The sequence below is a fragment of the Ammospiza caudacuta genome, chromosome Z (assembly GCF_027887145.1).
Source record: "Ammospiza caudacuta isolate bAmmCau1 chromosome Z, bAmmCau1.pri, whole genome shotgun sequence".
In the NCBI taxonomy this organism is placed as follows: Eukaryota; Metazoa; Chordata; class Aves; order Passeriformes; family Passerellidae; genus Ammospiza; species Ammospiza caudacuta.
The window spans coordinates 70,686,020-70,694,719 of NC_080632.1; positions in this window are offsets into that span (position 1 = coordinate 70,686,020).

Consider the following 8,700-nt stretch of genomic DNA (forward strand, 5'->3'; position numbering starts at 1 on the left):
TGAGACTGTAACGGTAGTCTAGGTTTGTAATTTAGGGCTGCCTTTTGAACCTGGACTATTCCCATGTTTCTGTTTGGTTCTCTAGGTTAAAAGCATTTTGCTGACCTGTATCTCACAAGCTTTTTATCAAAGGTCAGGCACATCAGTAGGTCAGGCACATGTAACTTTTAGGCCAGATCACTTCCATACTCGCTACAACATCCTCAAAAGGCTATTGAAACTGATGCTGGATGCAGCTGCCCTTCTGTTAAGCTGTGGCAGCTGTAAGTAGATCACACTACCTGCATCTTATTTTTTTCCACCTAAGCATTGATTGTGAGTGCCATGTTTATGCAACTGGGATTCCTATTGTAGGTTGTTGGTGCCATGAAGAAGACTCACCTATTCCACCACTCCGAGGACCAGAAAATTAACAAGGGACAGAGCAGACCTTCAGCCATGTTCAAACTTTCTTTGTTTCTTGGTACATGAAACACAATCCAACACCTCTTTTGAACTGGATGAACCAATAATTATAATCATAGCAGCCAAAAAAATTAGTCAGTAGTCAAAGTGAGAGTAGACAGCTTAAACAAACCAAGAATATTTGTAATGCATTGTTGCATTTGCAATTTTTTTCCAAGTAAATGGCTTTGTGTGGCAGCAAACAACTCTATTTCAGAATCAATTTTTAAATTTCTTACTGAATTGCTCTTAGTTCAATGGGGAAAAAAAAATACAAAAAAAGCCCAAACTAACAAACAAAAAACCCACAAAAGTCCAAAAAGCCAAACACCACCCATCTTCGCCCCAACATTTGGATGAGGTTGGTTAAAATAAAGGTTACTGTAAAGGTAACTGAGTCATTGCTGGAACTTTTAAACTGCAGTGGTTTGTTTTGTTTGCATTTCCAGATATCTAAAGAAAATATGAAAACTGGGCACTCCAGACTTTAATAATTTTGTAGACTATACAAAAATGGTGCAAACACAGAGAGCTTGTTTTCATGACCTTTTGTACCATAAACATACAAATTAAAATTGTTTTCTTGTACCATTGTTAGGGGCAGCACAGAGTTCATAACTCAAGGAAAGCAGACCCCTGTTATGAAAAACAGATTGAGTGCAATGGTGGAAACTGAAGTAAAGAAATTACTTTTCATACCATGATTCACATATTTTTCTTGGTAGACATTTCTGTGGTAGTGCCTGTACAATTTCTTTGGCCTGTGTCCATATTTTGTAATGCAGCTCTTAACTTTAAGACCTAGATCTCCCCAATGGCAGCAGCTATCCTAAACATGAGGGGAGGGGAGGAAATAAGAGGGAAGAAGAGGAGAGAGGGGAAACAACTGGCACAGAGAGGGCAAAACCATGTTGAGGTCAGCAGCAGCAGGGACTAGATTACTAGAAAGGGTAAAACTGCTGATGTTTTTCTCCTGGCTCAGAGACTGCAGTGAATTTTCCTTGGCTGAACAGGGAATGGTGCTTAAGAAACCAGTGCACTTCGTTATTAACTTAATTCTTCAGGGATTAATTTTACTTTGAGTTCTAAAGTATCTCATGGCAAAATTCCTGTAGCTTTGCTTCTGGATTTCCTCTAAATACCGATAATCCTCTCACTGTGGTTCTTACATTGATGATCCACTTGCATTGCTGCCTGGACCAGGCATTTGCCATGTGATGTCTGGACAAGATATCACAATGTCTGGACAAGTTATCAGGGCTTCTGCACAAATCAGCTGTGAACCATGGAGCACATACAAATATACAAATGTTAATATAAGTGTATTTATACCACAGCAGTCACCTTAGGATGTGTACAAAGTCACAGAAGCACCAGTGAGAACAGGACACGGGCTCAAAGGACAGGTGCCCATGGGAGTGTGTGACACCTTATGTTGTAGGTTTTTTGTATCTGCAGGGTATTCACTTCATTCAGGTAGGAGTGTAGATTCCAGTCTTCTACTACTCATTTGTATGTACAACAATTCCTGTATAGAAATTGTTAATAGCCAATAAAACACTTTCACTAACAGTAAACTAAACCCAAAAATTCATGCATCTTTCCCAGTTCTTCAACATTCATAAATGTACAGCTATGGGTGCTTGTCAACAGTCAGCTGTTAACATTCTTCTAAAACTGACACCTTGTTATACTAAATATTTGTTTACATTTATCAGCTACAAATTAATAGTAACATCAGATCCCTAGCTTCAGTACTTCATTCATAGGGCATGAAAGAAGCATGGCAACAAGAAAAATTCATGATTCTCTCCACTGCCATTATCCATCTTTTCTGTGTCTTTCTCCCCAAATGTACATTTTACAATTACATTCTAGAGAAGCATCTAAATGCAAATACATGTGCCTGCAAACATACTTGTCTTAATCATTGCAGAAGAAAATGACACAAAAAAAGTCTTGTATATGCTTACATGCATACTTTGTTTTTATTGATAAGGAAACTGGATTGGGTTTTTTAATTTCATATTTTATTTTGTATTTCTTTGTTTCATAATATTCCTGATTAAACTGGCAATTCTAGCAAAATTGTACAGATGGCTAATGTCAAAGCAATTCTAAATATTACCATGGCACAGGTAGCTGAAAAACAAAACAACTTTAAAAAGCAATATAAATAAAAGCAATGGGTAACTTTTCAGATGCATTTCCCACAAAATGGTAAAACGGGACACAGAACATTTATAGATGTAACTGAAAATAAAACCTCATAACCTATTTTGATTCAGTTCTACAAGCATTCCCTGATATATTGTCAAGTGGCACTGAATTCCATAATCTAGACAGATTAGTGCAGTACTCCTATTTTCAGGGATCCATCTGGTATTGTGGCAGTTGCAGCTCATCAGATTACTGCTATGTCCCAGCTATGTAAAATGCATCAATGCTGCAAGGAAACCGGCCCTGTACCACTTCAGTCACAATGTCAGGCCAATTGCTGGAAAAATATGTATTAACTTATTTTCAATAATCATTATTTACAATTAATTCATGAACAGTCATATCATGTTTAAATTTTACACTACCTTCTTGTATCATGTCTAATGAAGAAGGACTGACAAATTCAGAGACTGCAAAAAGACCTAGATAATATTGTAAGGAAAGCCATAATACGAAGATTTTATTCTTGAAAAGTAAAAATCCAAAACATCATCTTCATCACCAACAAATGCCCAGCTGGGGAAGGGGAGAGGAGGGGGCAGGCCGGTGTGGGTGTGTATTTGGGCGTGTGCTCCTCCTGCTGCAAGCACCAACAGCTACATCTAGTGGTTTTGGGCAGCATGAACAATTTACCCACAGCCAAACCATGTCTTAGGGAAGCATTTTGTATTCTCCATTAAGGAGAAAAGTTAAATTCTTCTCCAGTGTAGGGCTTTGTAGCAGCACTGTTGCTTCACTGAAAGTACTTTTCCCCCTCAGTTAATTTTGTGCTAACAAATCTATGGAGACTGGAAGTTCTTTGTAAGTTTTCAGATGTATATTTGTAAAAGTTTCATATGCTATATTTGTGTATTTTCCTTAATAGTAGGCTAAATATGCATATAGATAAAAATATAAATTCCAGATCCTAAGATTTCAGTTTTGTGGACTGGAAGTAAACGAGTTCAGGTAACTTGCTACAGGTTCATATCAGAGCAGCATAAAAATAGTTAACTATCACATTGTTTCTAGACCTGGTAGATAAACCATAGATTAAAAAAACCTTCAAGTTTCCATAATATCAAGTATCCTGGTTTTCAGATATTCCAGAAGTACTTGCATCAATCAATTAGAGGCAAATATCCTATTTGCCTATAAAAAAAATCCTATATATCAAACAATTTCACATAATGGTAATTTTATAATATGAAAAAAAAGTACACACACAATCCTCCAGTATTTTTTGAAAAACCAGTGTTAGCAGAAATAATTAGCAATATATGGTATTTATTCATATCCAGTAACTATTTGAAATAAGCAAGTATTTGGAAGTAATATTACCAATTCAGAAATTAAAAGCATTCAATTTGTCAATAAACTCATTTTACTGAAATGTTCAGTGCAAAGAAAAATATGTTTAAAAACTCCTAATCATCCCCATAATTAAACTTACATGACTCCACAAAGAGTGAAGAGCTTCACTGTAAAATGGCAGAAGAACTTTTATAATTCAACTGGACTTCTTGAAGCCTGCCATAACCTCCCAAGAAACTTCTAAGATCTTTGTTAGCTGTTTAGCAGCCAAGTTCTAGCATAGCTTAGAATATGGCAAGAGGTGGTTGTGGAAAAGAAGAAAGTGTTGAAATTTAAAATGGATAAAACTGCGCAATAAGAAATTAAAATTTTTTCTTCATACATTACATTCATCAACGATCTTGAAAAGTCATCTGCCATTTTTTATAATGACCTACAACCACTTTATGTGGATAAGAGGAAAGGACTAAACGGAGTTTGAAAGAGGCAGAATAAGTTTAATTGCCAAGTTATTACTGCCAGTCACAAATGCATGTTATGTAATACTTACTACCTGCAACTGCTCAGAAAACTTCTGTTGGTATCACAGTGATCAATTTAATGCAAAATTCAGCACAGCATAATCAAGGAATGTAAAAGATCTAATTTCCACCTTTCTTTATTCAGACAATGCTAGAAATATTATGATTCATTGGTTTGTGAAGAATAGCATAGGAAACAATAATAAATATAGTTATGGGCACCTTGCCATCACTTTTGTAAATCTCAACTCCTTAGAACCAGCGCACTTAGCTTTTCTGTATTTGGCCCCACTGAATGAAGGAGGCACTTGATAAATATAGAAAACAAGACATTAAAACTAAAGCCCAGATTTTAAAATAACCTTTTGTCTACATTGTTCCAATAATCTGAAGCAAAATGGGCATACAATAAAAGCACATAGCAATTGATAGAACTGGGCACAAGCCACCTCGGAATGGAGATGGAAAACCAGCCTAATTTCCCCCCCAAAAATTTATGCCATTTTATCTTTATACTAGATAAACACAGAGGATTGCTTAGCTGTATAACCTTGCCATAGCACCTTCTGTAGTGGTGTCTATTAGCAGATTAGAAGTTCCCCTTTCTTTGCCCAAGTCTGCTGAATAGGAGAGACATACCACATGATGGATGAGTCTTTCAAGTACAGGGTTTGTTGTAAACACCCATGCACATTTGCTACCGTTTTTAAGAGGCTTGGTGATGTGTTGGGTTTGGAGTTTATTTTCATATTTTACAACTGTGTCAGCGATTTGAGAAACTTCTCTTTGCCTCTCCCATTGAGAATACATCAGATAGTCCTTTTTTTCTACTTGTTCTTTTTGAAACCAGTGGGAAAAAATGGACACTGGAGCAGGGGGGAAGTAGAAAACACCCGTTTTTCATGTTATGCTGAACTACTTTATCTCTCTTTATTATGGCAGTTCAGAAACAGCGTCAGTATATGAGCTTCCGCTGTTTGTGGCTGAATTTCTGTTGAAATTCTGTCCCTTGTCCTTGTTCTCGACAGTCACAAGGTGGCACCAGAGGTCAAATTTTTTTGGAAACGTCATTGGAAACTCGTAATACTTTTTCTAGCCTCCAGTAAATCTATTATTTGGTTTTTGAGGGCAAAGTCAAAAGGGTCAGATAAGCATTCACAGTGAAAGAGAACCTGTAGAATCTGTCCAATGCATGCAGCAGATGGCTAATCATAAAGTAATAATAAATTAAATGTGACAAATGTAGCATTTCCAGAATATTTTATTTAACAGTTGTGAAAGAATTAGTACTATTTGAAGGAATGGTTGTCCAATATATTTATTTTCCTGGTGAATATGCAGGGTGACTTTAATTTACATGTTTGTGTCAAAGCTGTGGCCTCACAGTAGTTTTCTGTTGATAGACAACAAGTGCACAATGATTAAAAAAATCGTATTTCAATCTTCTTGTTGCCTTTCTTGTGACCCTTTTGTGTCCCCAACTCCCACCAATTTGTAAGGAAACCCTTCTCATGAATTTCACTCTGGCCTTTACTGTAAGGTATTTACTGACATCCCCCTGACACGTCCTCTGGATTTCACCACTGACCTCCCCTCCACCACCTTTAAATGGCTGGATGGCCATTCCCATCGAGTGGATCACCATTCCTCACACATCTGAATGCAATTCAAATTCTAATACATGACTTTCCAAAAAAATCATATCTTACTGTCTTTGAAACATAATAGGCTACATTCCTTCTATTCCATGTCCACACCTGATCAAAGGCTTCTTTATTTTTGCAGCTTGTTATGAAATACCTGCCCCCTCTCAGAAGGACTATTCATAAATCGTGTTTCACTAAAATAGAGGTGAAAATCCAGCACAGTGGCCCAGCAAACCTTCCTCTGGAAAGCCTGAATAAACACTAAGAAGTTCTTTACAACACTGTCACAGTTGACTTTTTGATTTTGAGGTAACTTTAGAAAACTGTCTTTTTTATTTTGCCTTTTTTATTTTTCCTTACGCTAGTGCTTAGTATCTAATATTGTTTGGGAAAACTGCAATGAGAAAATTTGTAAGTATACTTCCTTGGTACAAATCTGTGGACTTTTCCCATGCTTGAGCCTCAGCACAGAGAGAAGCATGCTTCTGAATGGTGTCCTTAGGGACTTATTAAAACTCAGTTGCAGTGATTTTATGTGACATTTTCTCCTTTGATGCAAAAAGATAGGGACAAAAAAAAAAACAAAACAACCTTTGATTACTTAATGACCATCTGACAAGAGCTAGCATATTGTCATGGTTTGAGAGGAAGTGAGTTTTCTGGGATGCTGTGGTCACCAATAGGTGCTCAGATTTGAATATTGGCACCTGGTGTGGCCACTGAGGACATGGTGTGTTCTCAGAGGCACCTGGTGTGGCCTCTGAGAACACAAGGGTTAAAAGCAGAGAACTCTCAGAAAAACTTTCTCTTGGGTTCCGGCGGGGAAGAGCTCACCCCTGCCCAGCGGCTGTGCAGCCACCACCCCCAAGGAGAGAGAGGGCGAGAGAGAGCGCTGGTGTCTGTGCCAGTGCCACCTTGACATTTGATAGCATGGCGGCCGAAAAGGAGAAGGGGCGGTGGAAGGTGCAGTGAGAAGGTGCCCAGCAGGGCAGCGTGGGAGCTCTGGACAGGCAGAGCCTGAGATTTTTAACCCTTTTCTTGGATGATGGAAACCTTACAAATGCTAATCCTCCTGGAGCTAAATGAGGAGACAGAGATGAGATAAAAGGAAATGGGCCATGAGAGAAGTGGAGAAGCATCTTGGGTGGGAGGAGGTGATGGAGTGGCCTTTAGCTGGACTTTTCTTGTATAACCATGGACAGAACCATTTTTTCCTGTGACAGAGACTGCATTTAGGGGGAGGCAATGGCTTGCACCCAAGAGAGTGCAGTGATGTTATGTGAAAGAGTGCATGAACAGAGACAACGGGTGAGGAGGGTGGTGGTGCCCTCGATCTTCAGTGGAAGAAGAAGATCTCTGTTCTTGAGGCCCCTCGACCCCAGGGGGTGAAATCTGGGGGGGACAGATGTCCCAAAGGTGAGAGACTGTGCTCTTTTTGGAATGGGACAAAGCATCCTTGAAAGGAAAACCCTAGAAGCAGCTCTGGTCCATGTGCAGTGGTGAGAGCACTGGCATGGAAGGAAGAGGTCACGACGGCAGATGTTTTCCAGGTGGTGCCACGAGTGACATGGAAACACAGGAGGTTTCAACTGTGTTTGCTGGGGAAGCCTCTGGCACAAGGACTCCTCTCCTCTTGATGAACTGAGAATTGATTATCTAAAGGGTGGTGATGGACCGAGAGTTGGTGATCTGAGGGATGGATGTATTGGAAATTTGGTGGGGGAAGGACGAAATGTTTTTGGAAGGTTTTCATTCTTTCTGTGTGTTTCTTTTTACACGTAGCTGTAGGTTAGTTAATAAAGTTTTCTCTTCTTTATTTCTAAGTGGGGGCCTGCTTTGCTTATTCACATCTCACAGCAGACACCAGGGAGAGAGTATTCTCATGGGGGCACTGGCATTGCACCAGCATCAAACCATGACACATATGTAGACTTTTACTTATATTTCAACGCTGATGCTGTTATTAATTTTCATTGAAAACTAAAATTATTTGTGTTGGTCCATTTAATTCTGTCTCTCCCCTTTACTTTGCAGTATAGCTCTTAAAGACAAGGACTGTCCTTCATGATGCCAGGAAATTACCCTTCCATTTATGTCAGCATACCTAAAATTCTTTGGGGTTTTTTTGTTTTGTTTTTCGTTTAGAAGCACCTCTCATTTCTACTCAGAGCATCACGGGGCCTTCTGGCAGTGAAATAGATGGTGCTCTGTTTCACAAGCTTTAACCTCAGTCCTATTTTTTGCAGTATGAAAGTTTCCAGACTATAATAAAGGGCTGCAAGTTTCCATGGCAATAAATAGATCACAACATTTAAAGCAGTTGTGAAACAGCCATTTGAAAGAGCCATATGAATGGAATTTTCTAAATAACCTCTGTTTTTTTAAATGTTTAAGGAAGTAGTTCCCTAACTGTAGGGAAACTTATGCCTCTCAGACAAGAGTGAACATCTGGGGGGATTGAGCTCACATGCAGTAAAACTGTGATTTCTCCTTGATACACCACTACACAAACCAATCTGTCCTCTCCAAAACAATCAGCATTTGCATTTTAGAAGTAGACAAAAACAGACTACAAA